Raw genomic sequence first — 17,916 nt, 5'->3', positions numbered from 1 at the left:
AGACAATTTTTTAGTCCGCAGCCCCAAGGTATGATTGGTTCCAGCACCCATCGCCAGCGTCTAATTTACATGGTGCAGGAATACCTAGGGGCAAGGTCAGACTTGGACACCTTTCCCACTGAAAATCCTCTGGCTTACTGGGTCTTGAGGATGGATCACTGGCCAGAGCTTGCACAGTATGCAATTGAGCTACTGGCCTGTCCTGCATCCAGCGTTCTTTCGGAACGCACCTTCAGTGCTGCTGGTGGCTTCGTTACCGATCACAGGGTGCGCCTGTCCACCGAATCAGTTGATCGACTGACCTTCATCAAGATGAATCAGTCTTGGATCACCCACAGCTACCAAGCACCTGAAGCTGATGTAACCGAATAATTTTTTTTGAAATACCACATCCCTTCAAGACTGCCTATGCTGATGCTGAGTGACTGTCCTGTTATGTTGATTGTCTATCCTCTTCCTCCTCCGCTGATATGTTGGAAGAACATTTTTGGTTCTGGGTGATGCCAGCAGCCCAATTTTTCTGCCCCTGTTTAACAGGGGCGTTTAAGTACAATTTTTGATGCAATGCTTTGCAGCAGGGCTAATTCCTGCAATAAAACTAGAGTATATGGCAGAGGTTGCAGTGTGATGGCACCAGTGCCTAAGGCCCAATTTTTCTGCTCCTGTTTAACAGGGGCGTTTAAGTACAATTTTTGATGCAATGCTTTGCAGCAGGGCTAATTCCTGCAATAAAACTAGAGTATATGGCAGAGGTTGCAGTGTGATGGCACCAGTGCCTAAGGCCCAATTTTTCTGCCCCTGTTTAACAGGGGCGTTTAAGTACAATTTTTGATGCAATGCTTTGCAGCAGGGCTAATTCCTGCAATAAAACTAGAGTATATGGCAGAGGTTGCAGTGTGATGGCACCAGTGCCTAAGGCCAAATTTTTCTGCCCCTGTTTAACAGGGGCGTTTAAGTACAATTTTTGATGCAATGCTTTGCAGCAGGGCTAATTCCTGCAATAAAACTAGAGTATATGGCAGAGGTTGCAGTGTGATGGCACCAGTGCCTAAGGCCCAATTTTTCTGCCCCTGTTTAACAGGGGCGTTTAAGTACAATTTTTGATGCAATGCTTTGCAGCAGGGCTAATTCCTGCAATAAAACTACAGTATATGGCAGAGGTTGCAGTGTGATGGCACCAGTGCCTAAGGCCCAATTTTTCTGCCCCTGTTTAACAGGGGCGTTTAAGTACAATTTTTGATGCAATGCTTTGCAGCAGGGCTAATTCCTGCAATAAAACTAGAGTATATGGCAGAGGTTGCAGTGTGATGGCACCAGTGCCTAAGGCCCAATTTTTCTGCCCCTGTTTAACAGGGGCGTTTAAGTACAATTTTGACGCAATGCTTTGCAGCAGGGCTAATTCCTGCAATAAAACTAGAGTATATGGCAGAGGTTGCAGTGTGATGGCACCAGTGCCTAAGGCCCAATTTTTCTGCCCCTGTTTAACAGGGGCGTTTAAGCACAATTTTTGATGCAATGCTTTGCAGCAGGGCTAATTCCTGCAATAAAACTAGAGTATATGGCAGAGGTTGCAGTGTGATGGCACCAGTGCCTAAGGCCCAATTTTTCTGCCCCTGTTTAACAGGGGCGTTTAAGTACAATTTTTGATGCAATGCTTTGCAGCATGGCTAATTCCTGCAATAAAACTACAGTATATGGCAGAGGTTGCAGTGTGATGGCACCAGTGCCTAAGGCCCAATTTTTCTGCCCCTGTTCAACAGGGGCGTTTAAGTACAATTTTTGATGCAATGCTTTGCAGCAGGGCTAATTCCTGCAATAAAACTAGAGTATATGGCAGAGGTTGCAGTGTGATGGCACCAGTGCCTAAGGCCCAATTTTTCTGCCCCTGTTTAACAGGGGCGTTTAAGTACAATTTTTGATGCAATGCTTTGCAGCAGGGCTAATTCCTGCAATAAAACTACAGTATATGGCAGAGGTTGCAGTGTGATGGCACCAGTGCCTAAGGCCCAATTTTTCTGCCCCTGTTTAACAGGGGCGTTTAAGTACAATTTTTGATGCAATGCTTTGCAGCAGGGCTAATTCCTGCAATAAAACTAGAGTATATGGCAGAGGTTGCAGTGTGATGGCACCAGTGCCTAAGGCCCAATTTTTCTGCCCCTGTTTAACAGGGACATGTAATTACAATTCTTGATATAATATTTCACAGGAGGGCCCCTTCCTGTGCCCACCCAGAGTAACGGTGAGGACTTATAGTGTTATTTACAAACATCTCCTACTTGCAAACGGAAGGAGACAACAGCAAGTGAGATGAAAAAAGATGGACGACAAAACAAATTATACAGGGGTGATAACCCTTCCCTATGTTTTCCAAAAAGCGTAAAAATAGTTTTTTTGACTGGAGCTACACTTTAAAAATGTACCAGTTGAAAATTACAAACAGATTCAACTTAACACAACATACCTACACAGTCCCTGTCTTGTTTGCACCACCTGTATACTGCTGTTCTGAGTATATAGGGCCTGGGGGCCACACACATTTCCTTTTTTTAATATGGGTACGGGGTTCCCCTTAATATGCGTACAAGACCCAAATAGGCTGGTAATGGGCAGGGAGGGCTACCCATGCCATTTTTCTGAATGATTTTCAACCATATTGCAGGAACCAGATATAACATTAAAACCGCAAGCAGTTTTAAATGGTGTTATTTCCGTTTAATGTAATTTTGTGCAGGGACTGTTCTAAACACGGGAAACACGTGGCACTTCACAGGCATACTACAGACACCCCCCAGGCACCATATTTAAAGGAATATTTCATTTTTTTTTCACTTTAATCGTCATTAAAATCAGTGTTCCCGCCAAAACTGCCGCTTTTAAAACTTTTTATTGCATTGACCCATGTCCCCTGAGGCAGAAGTCAGGTCCCCAAACCCTTTTCAGGACAGTATCTTGCATATCAGCCGTTAAAATTAGCACTTTCCATTTCGAACGTTCGAGTCCCATAGACTTCAATGGGGTTCTAACGTTCGTTACGAACGCGGGGTCCGTTCGAAAGTTCTGGTGCGAACCGAACCGGGGGGTGTTCGGCTCATCCCTATTCAATACATATAATGTAATGTTAAAGGAGGAAACTTACCTTGATATAGTCATTCTGCAGGACCTGAATAATGGCAGAACAGGTCTCTGGAATAATGATCCCCAGAGCCTGGGGGGAGATGCCTGTCGTGAACTTGAGGTCCTTCAAGCTTCTCCCTGTCGCCAAGTACCGCAATATGGCAACTAGCCTCTGCTCCGGAGTCGTGGCTTGCCGCATGCAGGTATCCTGCCTACTAATATAAGGGGTCAGCAAAGCCAGCAGACGGTGAAAAACGGGGTCCGTAATCCTGAGATAGTTCCTGAAATCCTCAGGATTTTTCTCACGGAGCAAAGGCATGTGTGAGAATTGGTCACGCTGGCGCAGCCAATTCTTCATCCATGAACTCCTCCTCACCCTGTTCAGGGACTGGGCTCAGGTCAAAGTATTAACCCCAACCCCAACCCTAACCCCCCGTACAGCACGAACTCGAGAACGAGTACATCCACGCGCCATGGCTTCAAAACGGTCGGCTGGTCAAACAAACAAACTTAACCGAACGCACTGAAGAACAGCAAGGCCTATGAAGAGCGACCTGAAGAACAGGAACAAGTGGACCAGAACCGCATGCGAACAGGTATGAACTGATCCACATGCACTGAAAACCAGATACAACCTCACAAGCACAGACTGAACCGCAGAAAACGTTCAAAATAAGTCTGAAAAGCGTGAATCGTCTCCAACCAAACTTCTACTAACACGAGATAAACACGAGATTAGCAGAAGGAGCCCAAAGGGTGCCGTACTGGGTCTTGGACTTACTTTTTCTAGTCCCCTCGTACATGCTGTACGTCATCACGGTCGAATCCGCCAGACTTTTGGAGTGATCGTGCGTGGCCAAGTCCATTCGCTTGAAAGTCCGGCGGACTTCCGCTACAAAGTCCAGAGGAATGTCCGCCGGATAGTCCGATCGTGTGTACGAGGCATTATAGGCATGACTCCCACAGTCAGAGGCATGATGGAACTTGTAGTTTCTCAACAGCTAGAGGGCCGCCAGTTTGAGACCCTTGTACTAGACATAAATGGCATATACAGGTGTTTACTTTCCAAGAATTAGGCTAGGTTCACACATGTCCTGCTGCTGTTTGCAGTCAGTTTTCTAAAAGGAGTGCGGTGTAGTTTTGTTCACTGATTCAGGTGCACATTTTTACTTGATTGTGCACCTGAACTGGACCTAAATTCGCACAGGACTCTTTTTAAAAATAGACTGCGGCTGCCCCGTGCATGTGGGAACCAGCTCCATTACAACTTGGTCCGGTTCACATGTTATGTTATGTTAGGATCAAAATGCATCTGATTCGCAAATATGTGGACTTTCATAAAAGATTGAAAGGTATTTCGACGTTTGCAGTCAAGTTTGAGAAAACCCCATTATATATCTGTTCATTGTTCCCATTCATACGGCATACCTAAAAAAAAAAAAAACGTACCTTTTAGATGTTTCTCAGGAGAAGGCCCCATGGCTAATTGCAAGTTTTTTTAAGAGCTCTCAAAGAGTTGAGCTCTGTTATTTCTAAGCCATTGTTTCTAATTTTTGGACTCTTCACTAGATTGGCATAAGGCCAATGTGGTGCCTATATTTAACCACTTTCAGACCGGACCAATTTGCTGGTCAAAGACCAGACCACTTTTTGCGATTCGGCACTGCGTCGCTTTAACTGACAATTGCGCGGTCGTGCGACGTGGCTCACAAACAAAATTGACGTCCTTTTTTTCCCACAAATAGAGCTTTCTTTTGGTGGTATTTGATCACCCCTGCGGTTTTTATTTTTTGCGCTATAAACAAAAATAGAGCGAAAATTTTTAAAAAAACGCATTATTTTTTACTTTTTGTTATAATAAATATCCCCCAAAAATATATAAAAAAAACTTTTTTTTCCCTCAGTTTAGGCCGATACGTATTCTCCTACATATTTTTGGTAAAAAAAAATGGCAATAAGCGATTATTGATTGGTTTGCGCAAAAGTTATAGCGTTTACAAAATAGGGATAGTTTTATAGCATTTTTATTAATAATTTTTTATTATTTTTTTTTACTAGTAATGGCGGCGATCAGCGATTTTTATTGTGACTGCGACATTGTGGGGGACCCATCGGACATTTTTGACACATTTTTGGGACCATTGTCATTTATACAGTAATCACTGCTATATAAATGCAGTGATTCCTGTGTAAATGACACTGGCAGTGAAGGGGTTAACCAGTGGGTGGCAGTGTAGGGGTTAAGTGTTCCTAGGGGTGTGTTACTAACTGTGTTGGGGTTGGGCTTTCATTTAGTGAACACTGATCTCTGCTCCAATCACATGGAGCAGAGATCAGCGTCACTAGTTGCTAGGCAGAATGGAGAAATGCTGTTTACTCTGCATTTCCTCCATTCGGCCGCTCCGTGAGACGATCGCGGGGATGCCCGCGGCGATCGAGTCCGCGGGTCCCGCGACTGGACTTACGGGGGTTCCGACCAGCGCGGGAACGCGCCGCCGGCGGCGCGCTCCTGATGGCAGGGCGGCATTGAATATTGGACGTACCTGTACGCCAATATGCCTGCCCGTGCCATTCTGTCGACGTACATCGTCGTGCGCTGGTCGGGAAGTGGTTAAAAAGAGATCAAAGTCTTTACCTAGTAACTACAGATAGGTTAGTTTCTATAATCGGGAATATACTTGAGCGTTTAATAAAAGACAACATGGAAGATTTTGTGCTAAAAAAATAAAAATGGCTAAGTGGGTAGCACTTCCACCTACACTAGTTGGTTCGAATCCCAACCATGACACTATCTGTCTAGAGTTTTATTTTTTTTTCAAAATCTATTTATTGAGTTTTAAACATTTAACAGAAAAACAACATACATTAGTCATGACAAGAGTTGACTTTGGTACCTACAGAAACATGAGATGAGGCAATCAATTACATGCAATACAGCAGTGAGCTCAAGACATCACAATGATCTCAGTGGGTTGGCATTCACGGGTAGGAGGACACCATGGGGCTAGAATGTCTATCTCTGAAATATAAATTACATTCACAGTTGCAAATTCCTATTCATTGGCTGAAGATAGCAGGTTAAGAAGGGTGCGAGTCTGAGGCTGTGGAGGGATCTGGGGAATGGGGCCAGAGATTGATTGGAGATTACTTGGACCACTGTTTTAATGTTAAATTTAGTCCAAGCGTAGGGTTCAGGCAATTTGTAAATATGCTCAAGGGTGGGGTTTAACCACAAGGGGGCAGTCGGGGAAAGTGCATTTTTAGAGTACTTTTCAAGTTGAAGTCCCACCCCCCATGCACGAAGTGTAGTGCGCATGGAGGGGGTCAACAGGTATGGGGCCTTTGGGCCAATAAAAAGCAAAAATTTCAGTGCCTCTAACGACTTCACCACTCAACCAAGGTGGCGGGGTTTGTCGTATTGAGAGTGAGCCACTGGGCCGCTGTAACTAGCTGGGTGGCCAGGAAAATTTGTGTAGGTCAGGGCATGCCAGTCCCCCCTGAGAGGCCAGCCGTACTAGTTTTGACTGGGTCCCCAGACAAAGGAGGCGAAGAGACTATGTAGCCAGGCGAAAAAGGATTTGGGAATCCATTGTGGATATTGGCGAAGTAAGTAGGTAAATTTGGGCAGGATTTTCATTTTTATCAGATTTATCCGGCCTAGCAGTGATAAGGTTAGTGACTCCCATGCCTTAAGTCTCAGTCACATCTCCTGAACCACTGGGGACAGATTCAGGGGCAAGTCTGCCTTGACATTAGGGATGAGCTTCGTGTTCAAGTCGAACATACGTTCGACTCGAACATCGGCTGTTCGCCCGTTCCGCGAATTCCGAACGTTATGGGCCGTTCGCGCCAAATTCGTGTGGCGCTCACGGCCCACAATGCACTGCGATGGCGCAGTGCATTGCTGGCTCATGATTGGCCAAGCATGCACTGTGACCCCGCATGCTTGGCCAATCACAGCGCTGGCAGCGAGGAGAGCCATGAATGGCCACAGGCAGGATGCCTGTGGCCAATCGTAGCTCAGGCTGTGTAGTACACGCCCCACACTATATAAGGCCGCCAGCGTGGCGGCCTTGTGTAGTGTGTTGGCGTCTGAAGCAGTTAGTGGGTGTTCTGTGTACCTTCAACACAGTATACACCGATCGTTATCGGCCGATTTTTCGATCTTGCTCTTCTGTAGTGGTTGTTGTCTGCGTGCCCTGACACCGCTATATTCACCTATATAGCTAGCGATATATCTATCTTTTATAATAGAGCTTGCAGTCAATAGGAGCTTGTGCGTGCTGTCTGCGTGCTCTGTACCCAGTACACACCGCTATATACACCTACATAGCTCTTCTCTATTTGAGCCATCTGCCATCTGCAGGAGTTATTGGAAGTTGTGTGTGCCTCCAGCACAGCACAGTATACATCTGTATTTACCCTTTATTGCTGGTGTTCTATAATAAAGGCATCTGCAGGAGTTAGTGGGTGTTGTGTGCCTCCAGCACAATATACACTACCCAATTGCTGTTTTTCCCAACTCCCTTCAGGCCATTACCATGTCTGGAAGGCCAGCAAGGAGAGGCAGACAGGCGCGAGCCGATAAAAGAGGGCAAGCAGGCTCTGTGTCTAGAGACAACAGTGCTGGTCGTGGACGCGGTGCATCGTCATCATCAGCACGTGGCCATGGGATACGCTTGTCCTTCTTTTCGGCAGCTGGACATGTTGAGCCGCAACATGCCAACGACTTGGTAGAGTGGATGACCAAGCCCTCTCCATCCTCCTCATCCTCTCTCACCCAGTCTCAGGGTACTAGCAAAGCAGCTGCCAACGCATCGCCTTCCCTCCTCTCAATGTCATCATCAGTGACTCCTTCCCTAGACCCACCACGTCCTCCTGAGGAGTCTCCTGAACTCTTTGAGCACAGTGTTGGGTACATGCTCCAGGAGGATGCCCAGTGTTTTGTAGGCTCTGATGATGATACTCAGCTAGAGGAAGGCAGTAGCGTGAATGCAGAGAGAGGGGATGCTCAAGAAGGACAGCAATCTGGCAGTCATGTTCCACAAGCTGCAGCATACTGCCAGATTTGCTACAGCGATGAAGAGGGAGGGGATGATGAGGGCACTTACTCCACGTGGGTGCCTGGTAGGAGAGAGGAGGAGGAGGCACATGTCCAATGAGGCAGGATGCCCTCCGGGGGCCAGCTTAGGGGCAGCACACCGACTGAATCACACCGCAGAGCTCCGCCTGTGCAGGGCGCTGCCTCTGCGCGTTATTCTAAAAGTTCTTTGGTGTGGGCCTTTTTTGAGAGGAGTGCATCAGATCGCACCGCTGCTATTTGCAGAATATATCTCAAGCGTATCTTGCGTGGCCAAAACATCAGCTGCTTGGGCACCACATGCTTGACCAGACATATGTTGACCTGCCATGCAGCTCGTTGGCAAGCGTACCTCAAAGACCCACACCAAAGAACAAAGCGGATCTCTCCTTGCTCCTCATCAGCTGGCATCTCCAACCCCACTAGACCTTCAGTCCTCTCTGAAACCTGCTCTGAGAGGAATGAAGGTGTAGAATTAGGTGTGTCACAGCCAAGTGCTTCCGGGCACTCTGCTAGCAGCACACCCACGTCCGATTATAGCAGGCAAATGTCCCTGCCCCAGCTGCTGGACCGGCGAAAGAAGTTCACTCCTAGCTATCCACATGCCCAGCGGTTGAATGCTATCTTGGCTAAATTGCTAGCACTTCAACTGCTGCCTTTTCAGTTGGTAGACTCGGCCCCCTTCCGTGAGTTTGTACAATGTGCGGTTCCTCAGTGGCAGGTCCCAAAACACCACTTTTTCTCACGGAAGGCGATTCCGGCTCTCTACCAGCATGTGGAAGGCAATGTCCTTGCCTCGCTGGACAGGGTGGTCAGCGGTAAGGTGCATATTACCGCTGACTCATGGTCCAGCAGGCATGGACAGGGACATTACCTGTCTTTCACGGCCCATTGGGTCACTCTTCTGGCAGCTGGGAAGGATGCAGGACAAGGTGCAGTAGTGTTGGAGGTTGTTCCGCCACCACGCCTCCAAATTGCTACTATTGGTTGTGACACACCTCTCTCCTCCACCCCTTCCTCTTCTTCTTCCTCCATGGCCTCTTCCAGTGCTCTGTACTCAGAACCAGCAGTGCTCCGTAGGCGTTCCAGGGGCTACGCAAGTACGCAGGCAAAATGATGCCATGCCGTGCTTGCGCTGGTTTGTTTGGGGGACAGGAGCCACACTGGGGCGGATGTTTTGTCAGCTCTGCAGGGGCAGGCCGAGAGGTGGTTGACGCCACGCCAGCTTAAGCCAGGAATGGTGATTTGAAACAATGGCACCAACCTCCTCTCCGCCCTCCAACAGGGACAACTGACCCATGTGCCCTGTGTAGCTCACGTCCTTAACCTGGTGGTGCAGCGGTTCTTGGGCAGGTACCCGGGCTTACAGGATGTCCTGAAGCAGGCCAGAAAAGTCTGTGTGCATTTCTGCCGATCATTTAATGCTTGTGCTCGGCTAGCTGAGCTCCAAAAGGAGTTGAACCTGCCCAAGAACCGCCTTATATGTGACATGCCCACGAGGTGGAACTCAACGTTGGCCATGCTGCAGCGGCTGCACACGCAGCAGAGGGCCATCAATGAGTACCTGTGCGACTACTGCACCAGGACAGGGTCAGGGGAGCTCGGTTTTTTCTCACCATGCCAGTGGGGCATGATCAGGGATGCATGCACTGTCCTGTCACCATTTGAGGAGGCCACAAGGATGATGAGCAGTGACAGTGCATGCATCAGTGACACTGTACCTCTTGTCCACCTCTTGGAGCATACGCTGCGTGGAACAATGGACAGGGCACTTGAGGCAGAACAGAGGCAGGAAGAGGGGGACTTCCTTGCCTCTCAAGGCCCCCTTTATCCAGACAGTGTTCCTGCTGTGCCACCCATCACACAGGAAGAGGATGAGGAGGAGGAAGAGGAGGAGGAGGATGATTGTGTCAGCATGGAGGTGGAGGCTGGCACTCAGCATCAGCAGCAGCAGCAGCAGTCTTGTAGGGATGATTTACAGTCCCAAGAAACACGTGGACTTGTACGTGGCTGGGAGGAAGTAGCTGCGGATCATGTTGTCCTTAGTGACCCAGAGGACTCCGGACCGAATGCCTCAGCTAACCTACGCTGCATGGCCTTTCCTCTCAAGGCCCCCTTTATCCAGACAGTGGATCCGAATAAGTTGATCGACTGACCTTCATCAAGGTGAATCAGTCTTGGATCACCCACAGCTACCAAGCACCTGAAGCTGATGTAACCGAATAATTTTTTTTGAAATATCACATCCCTTCAAGACTGCCTATGCTGATGCTGAGTGACTGTCCTGTTATGTTGATTGTCTATCCTCTACCTCCTCTGCTGATATGTTGGAAGAACATTTCTGGTTCTGGGTGATGCCATCAGCCCAATTTTTCTGCCCCTGTTTAACAGGGGCGTTTAATTAAAATTTTTGATGCAATGCGTTGCAGCAGGGCTAATTCCTGCACTAAAACTAGAGTATATGGGAGAGGTTGCAGTGTGGTGGCACCAGCACCAGTGCCTAAGGCCCAATTTTTCTGCCCCTGTTTAACAGGGGCGTTTAATTCCAATTTTTGATGCAATGCTTTGCAGCAGGGCTAATTCCTGCAATAAAACTAGAGTATATGGGAGAGGTTGCAGTGTGGTGGCACCAGCACCAGTGCCTAAGGCCCAATTTTTCTGCCCCTATTTAACAGGGGCGTTTAATTACAATTTTTGATGCAATGCTTTGCAGCAGGGCTAATTCCTGCAATAAAACTAGAGTATATGGGAGAGGTTGCAGTGTCGTGGCACCAGCACCAGTGCCTAAGGCCCAATTTTTCTGCCGGGACATGTAATTACAATTCTTGATATAATATTTCACAGGAGGGCCCGTTCCTGTGCCCACCAAGAGTAACTGTGAGGACTTATAGTGTTGTGGCACCAGCACCACAACCACCAAAGGTAAATTTTTCTACCACTGTTCAACAATGGCATGTAATTACAATTCTTGATATAATCGTTCACAGCAGGGCTCTCCAGCCCCCACCAAGAGTCACTTTGAGGGCTTACAATGTTGTGGCAAAACCAACACCTTGTTCCGCCATTTCTGCAGAGCATATAGGGCAGGCCCCTACTTTCAAACATCCAACTTACAAACATCTCCTACTTGCAAACGGAAGGAGACAACAGCAAGTGAGATGAAAAAAGATGGACGACAAAACAAATTATACAGGGGTGATAACCCTTCCCTATGTTTTCCAAAAAGCTTAAAAATAGTTTTTTTGACTGGAGCTACACTTTAAAAATGTACCAGTTGAAAATTACAAACAGATTCAACTTAACACAACAAACCTACACAGTCCCTGTCTTGTTTGCATCGCCTGTATACTGCTGTTCTGAGTATATAGGGCCTGGGGGCCACACGCATTTCCTTTTTTTAATATGGGTACGGGGTTTCCCTTAATATGCGTACCCAAAGGGGCTGGTAATGGGCAGGGAGGGGTACCCATGCCATTTTTCTCAATGATTTTAAACCATATTGCAGGAACCAGATATAACATTAAAACCGCAAGTAGTTTTAAATGATGTTATTTCCGTTTAATGTCATTTTGTGCAGGGACTGTTCTAAACACGGGAAACACATGGCACTTCACAGGCATACTACAGACACCCCCCAGGCACGATATTTAAAGGAATATTTCACTTTTTTTTCACTTTAATCGTCATTACAATCAGTGCTCCCGCCAAAACGGCCATTTTTAAAAACATTTTAGGCATTGACCCATGTCCCCTGGGGCAGGAGCCAGGTCCCCAAACCCTTTTTAGGACAGCATCTTGCATATTAGCCGTTAAAATTAGCACTTTTAATTTCGAACGTTCAAGTCCCATAGACTTCAATGGGGTTCTAAAGTTCGTACGAATTTGGGGTCCGTTCGAAAGTTCTGGTGCGAACTGAACCGGGGGGTGTTTGGCTCATCCCTACTTGAGATCACCACCCCAAGGTATCTGAAACTATCAACCCATTGTAGAGGTATATTGGTGGGGGCGGTGGTACGTGCTGCAGGATCTATAGGAAACAAAAGAGACTTTGACCAATTAACTCTAAGGCAGCGTACACACAGGCGGATTGTCTGCCCAACTAAGTTCGTCAGACAATCCGACAGACAGTCCGTTCAACTTTTGAATGAACGGACTTGACCACACACGATGAACAGACAGTCTGCTGAAAACTTGCGCGATGACGTGTACAGCACGTACGACGGGACTAGAAAAACGTCAAACAGACATCTACAAGATAAATGAATAAATCAATTCACCCGTAGAAACAACAGCGCATATTACTCTATAGAGAAAAATATATGTTATTTGTTCTAGTGCAAACTATTGTTCTACGGAAAACATGTATATACTCCAAAATATAGTCATACAAAATAGTTATTGTCCATGATGACTATCCATATGTCCAGATTATACTGAATAATCAAGATGGTTTCAGTGAAAGAGGAACTGAAACAGAATTATCTATTCCAGTCCATAGAAAGAATAAGAAGCAAAACTGAAACAAAGTATCCTGGCACAGATCATAAGGGGTATACGATGCAATCCTTCCTTAACGTGATTAAACTTCCAACAGTGAAATGCAGTGTTCCCAAATTTGCTGGGGTGCAATCCCAGGCATGAGGCGACCCCCTTTAGTTATATTCTTACCAGATCTGCCTGGTTACACGGGCTCTCAGATATTACTCCTCATCGGCTGGATCTCATCCGCTTCATGAGTGCCGGGTAATTCAAGATCTCGGAAAAAAGCAATTGCGGGAAACAAACATAGCGTAATACGGGCAGATGGAATTACGACAGCTTCTTCCAGAACCATTTACAAGATCACATGAGACTGAAAGTGGCCTGCCACTTTCAGTCTCATGTGATCTTGTAAATGGTTCTGGAAGAAGCTGTCGTAATTCCATCTGCCCGTATTACGCTATGTTTGTTTCCCGCAATTGCTTTTTTCCGAGATCTTGAATTACCCGGCACTCATGAAGCGGATGAGATCCAGCCGATGAGGAGTAATATCTGAGAGCCCGTGTAACCAGGCAGATCTGGTAAGAATATAACTAAAGGGGGTCGCCTCATGCCTGGGATTGCACCCCAGCAAATTTGGGAACACTGCATTTCACTGTTGGAAGTTTAATCATGTTAAGGAAGGATTGCATCGTATACCCCTTATGATCTGTGCCAGGATACTTTGTTTCAGTTTTGCTTCTTATTCTTTCTATGGACTGGAATAGATAATTCTGTTTCAGTTCCTCTTTCACTGAAACCATCTTGATTATTCAGTATAATCTGGACATATGGATAGTCATCATGGACAATAACTATTTTGTATGACTATATTTTGGAGTATATACATGTTTTCCGTAGAACAATAGTTTGCACTAGAACAAATAACATATATTTTTCTCTATAGAGTAATATGCGCTGTTGTTTCTACGGGTGAATTGATTTATTCATTTATCTTGTAGATGTCTGTTTGACGTTTTTTAGTGGTTTTATTTATTTAATGCCTTTTAAAACAGCTGCTTAAATTCCACAGCTCCCAGGTAGAAAGCACACCATTCAGTGTTAAGCGCCTTTTGTTTGCTTGGCTAACGGGCGGAGGTTACCCTAAGCAAAGGTGTATAATTGGGACTAGAAAAATGACGTCCAATACACTGCAATGCAACCTTCGGCCGTGTAAATCCTTTCTGAGCATGCGCCATACTTAGTCCGTCCAACTTGCCTACACACGAGCGCACTGTCCGCTGAAACCAAGTTTGGACGGACAAAACCAAGTTTGGACGGACAAAATTACGGAAATTCCGAAAGACAAAGTCCGTCAGACTGTCCGCTGAAAAAGTCCGCTGAAGCCCACACACGAGCGGATTGTCCGCTGAAACACGGTTCAGCGGACTAAGTTGGGCAGACAATCCGCCCGTGTGTACGCGGCCTAAGACCCATGACAGTGGAGAATGAGTTCAGAATCTGTAGTGCCCCTGTGAGTGAGGAGTCTGCATCGTTGAGGAGAAGGAGGTCGTCCGCATACAGGGCAACCCTCTCCTCCAGCCAGCCAACGCACAGGCCCTTGATGTGCAGGGAGGTGCATAGGGCCTCCGCCAGAGGTTCCATGGCAATGGGGAAAAGGGCCGGAGAGAGAGGGCAGCCCTGCCGCGTGCCTCTGGACAGAGGGAAGGGCTGTGACAGACTCTCCCCCAACTTAATGGCTGATGTGGGGTGTCTGTAGAGTGTCTGTAACCACCTGATAAAAATCAAGGGGAACCCCATTCTGCGGAGAACCTCCCACAGAAAAGGCCATTCCATGGTGTCAAAAGCCTTCTCTATGTCTAGGGAGGCCACCACCCGGGAACCCTCATTGAGATGTTGTGCATGTATATTGGTAAATAAGCAACGTAGCTTGACATCCTTGGCTCTATTAGCCATAAAACCAGTTTGGTCTGTCTCTATTACAGATGACAGTAGGGGCTGTAGTCTCATAGTGAGCAGTTTGGTAAGAATTTTGAAGTCTGTGTTAAGTAGGGCTATAGGCCTATAGGAGGCGCAGGATGTTGGGTCCTTAGGGGCTTTGTGAATTAGTATTATGTGTGGATGACTCATGGAGTTGGGAAGGGCGTCCTCCGTCAGACAGTGAGAGTACAGCTGGGCCAGTTTGGGGGCAAGTAGGTTTCTGTGTGTTTTATAGAACTCTATGGGGAGACCATCTGGGCCTGGGGATTTTCCAGCAGGAAAAGATCTGATGGCCTTCAAAACTTCCTCCGGGGTAATGGGTCTCACCAAAGTTTCCCTCTCTGCATCTGAGAGCCAGCCGAGTGCCAGGGGGTCAAACCAAGGCGCCAGGTCCTGTGGCCTGAAGTCTGAGGGTAATACTGAGGTGTAGAGGGAGCTATAGTATTGCCGAAATACTTCCAATATGTCTGGGAGGGAAGAGACCGAGTCGCTCGAAGGAGACACTATGTTGGGTATCACCGTCAGGGGTAGGCCATGTTGTGCTAAAATTGCTAGAAGGCGACCGTTCCGGTCCCCCTGTTCAAAAAACCTTTGCTTGTTACAATAGAGACTGGTAAGTTCTGTTAAATGGAGGTGTAGTTCCCATTTTGTTGCGTTAAGGACATCAAAGCTAGAGTCACTGGGGTCAGCCGGGTTGGCCTCAGTCTGGGTATTTACCTTGTTCTGTATCTCAGTTGTGGTAGCGGCTTGTTCTCTACAGATCCCAGCTATTGAGGAGATGTACTGACCCCTAGTGAAAGCCTTGAAGGTGATCTGTGGGGAGGAGGATCCTGAATTAAGTTCCCAGTATTCGGTAAGGCGAGGTGGGATAGTGTCAGTCAAGTCGGTATGGGAGAGCTCATGGGTTCCCAGGCACCAGAGGGCAGAGTTTTGGGAGGCGGGGGAGCGGATGGTAAAAGGAGGGGGCAGTGGTCTGACAGCCCACTAGGTAGGTATGTAGCGTCTAGCACGAATTGGCAAAAGCTAGGTCAATGCGTGAGGACGTTTTGTAGGTGGCGGAAAAGCAGGAGTAGGCCCTGGTTGAGGGGTGTTTCCACCTCCAGACCTCAGTCACCCCCATTGCCTGTGCCCAAGTGGATAAGTCTGAGGAGTATTGTTTAGGAGGACTGGTCTGTCCAAGTCTGGAGCTAGTATGGCATTGAAATCGCCCATAAGTAGCAACCTGGCGGGGCAGTATGGGGTAATCCATTCTAGTATAGTATATAAGGTGGATGTTGAGAAGGGAGGAGGAATGTATATATTTACTACAATATATCTTGTGCCCCAAACAGTAAAAACCACTATCACATATTTGCCCGGGGGGTCGGTGTGAATCTGTTCCACAATACATGGAAAGGATTTTCTGACCAGCACTGAGACCCCCCTGGCATAGGTGGAGAGAGAATCTTGTCTCTGTCTCCATAATTAAGGAAGCGATCAAAAAAAGGCCTGGGGAGGTTTCCCGGAATGGCGTGGCGGGTGGGCACCCAATGGGCTCTTTCAACCACATAGGTAGGAGGGACATCTGTAAGGCCCAGGAGATTTTTGAAGAACTCCTCTGCGAATTCAGCTGGGTGATCCCCATTCTCTATCTCAGGTAGTCCCAGGACTCTGACATTGTTGCACCTGAGCCGGTTTTCAGCATCATCAGACTTTGTGACAAGGGACTGTACCGTGTGCTTTAGCTCAGCAATGGAGGAGGCATGGGTGGCAGTAAGATCTTTGGTGGTGGATATTCTGCTCTCGGTTTCAGTCATTCTCCCTCTTATTTTGTCGAGGTCATTCCTGATAAGATTGCACTCAGCAAGATGATCGATGCGGACAAGCAGTGAGGTCTTGCTCTGCTCGATCGCAGCGAGGATCATGGCTGTACTGTCCTGTGACAGCGGGGCTGACTCCCCCATTGCCGGAACCTCTCCAGGACCCATCTCCAATTCCGCTAATAGGGACCGGAGTCATCCAATCAGGATGGGGTCTGCCTGCGGTAGAGAGAACTGTGGCTGCAGGGGCAATGACCCCGATCTTAGTGGCCTTGGAGTCTTTCTTCCCCTTTTTGGAAGTGGGGGACACCTGGTGAGGCTCTAGAGGGGGCCCCAGCAGAGGAGCAGTATGTGCCTAGAGCAATATCCAGGCAGCAGCAGGGGTGGTCCAAGGGGCATCAGGTGATGAGCCTAGAAGAGCACAGTCCAGGCAGGCAGCAATTGCCCTCAGCCCCCCACCACACTGCAGTCACCCAGGGAGAGAAGTCTAGTATGGGTGGTGGGCAAGGAGTGTGGTCAGGAGAGGCCCGGAGGGGACACCTCCACCGGCCCACACAGACAATCCCCACTGGTCAACACACCACTGCAGGGAGGTGGATGTGTGACGAGGCAGGCGGGGGCAGCAGGATCCATAGTCTGAGGCCCAGCTGCGGCACACATCCAAGGGGTAGCTGTTCAGGAAATAGCGGTGTCTGGTAGGCTCCACTTGGCCGTACTAGGCCGTGGCCGCCGCGAGCGCTCGCAGGGGCCCAGCAGGCCACCATAACACACCAGACAAGTGGAGGGGCAAGTATGAGGATGGGGAACAGTCCCAAGGATGGATGGAGTCTCCCGCTACACAGCCCGGTCGGCCGTGGCACACCTCTGGGGGACAGTCGCTTAGGAAACAGCAGTGTCGGGCAGGCTCCGCTAGGCCGTACTAGGCTGCGGCCGCCCCGGATGGTCACTCAAGCCCACCAGGCAAGCGGAGGGGCAAGTAGGAGGATGGGGAACAGTCCCAGGTAGGAACAGTAGTCGCTTACTGCACGGCCAGGCGGGGAGCAGCTCAACTCAGCCAGGCACAAGTCCACAAGATGGCGGCAGCTGTAGGCTGATTAGCAACTGTCCTCCCGGCCCACCACTGTGGAATCACCCTGCAAGATCTGCACAGGACCCAGCGGAGGACAGAGGAGAACAAACTGGCAAGGTGGCTGGTCTTGGCTAAGCAATCAGATGCACGGATGGCGAAGGATTGGGTTCAGGATACGCGGAGCTCCTCTAAGACACGTCTGTTGCCACTTACATCCAGACACGCCCCCCATCTGACTAGAGTTTGCATGTTCTCCATGTGCCTGCATGGGTTTTCTCCGGGTACACCAGCTTCCTCCTGCGATCCAAAGACATGCTTGTACGTTAACTGGATACTGTCTAAATTGGCCCTAATATGTGTATGTATGAATGTGAGTTAGGGACCTTAGTTTATAA

The sequence above is a fragment of the Lithobates pipiens genome, unplaced genomic scaffold, assembly GCF_037356315.1.
Source record: "Lithobates pipiens isolate NorthernLeopardFrog02 unplaced genomic scaffold, aLitPip1_a1.2 Scaffold_10, whole genome shotgun sequence".
NCBI lineage: Eukaryota > Metazoa > Chordata > Amphibia > Anura > Ranidae > Lithobates > Lithobates pipiens.
Note: the sequence above shows the minus strand (reverse complement) of the source record.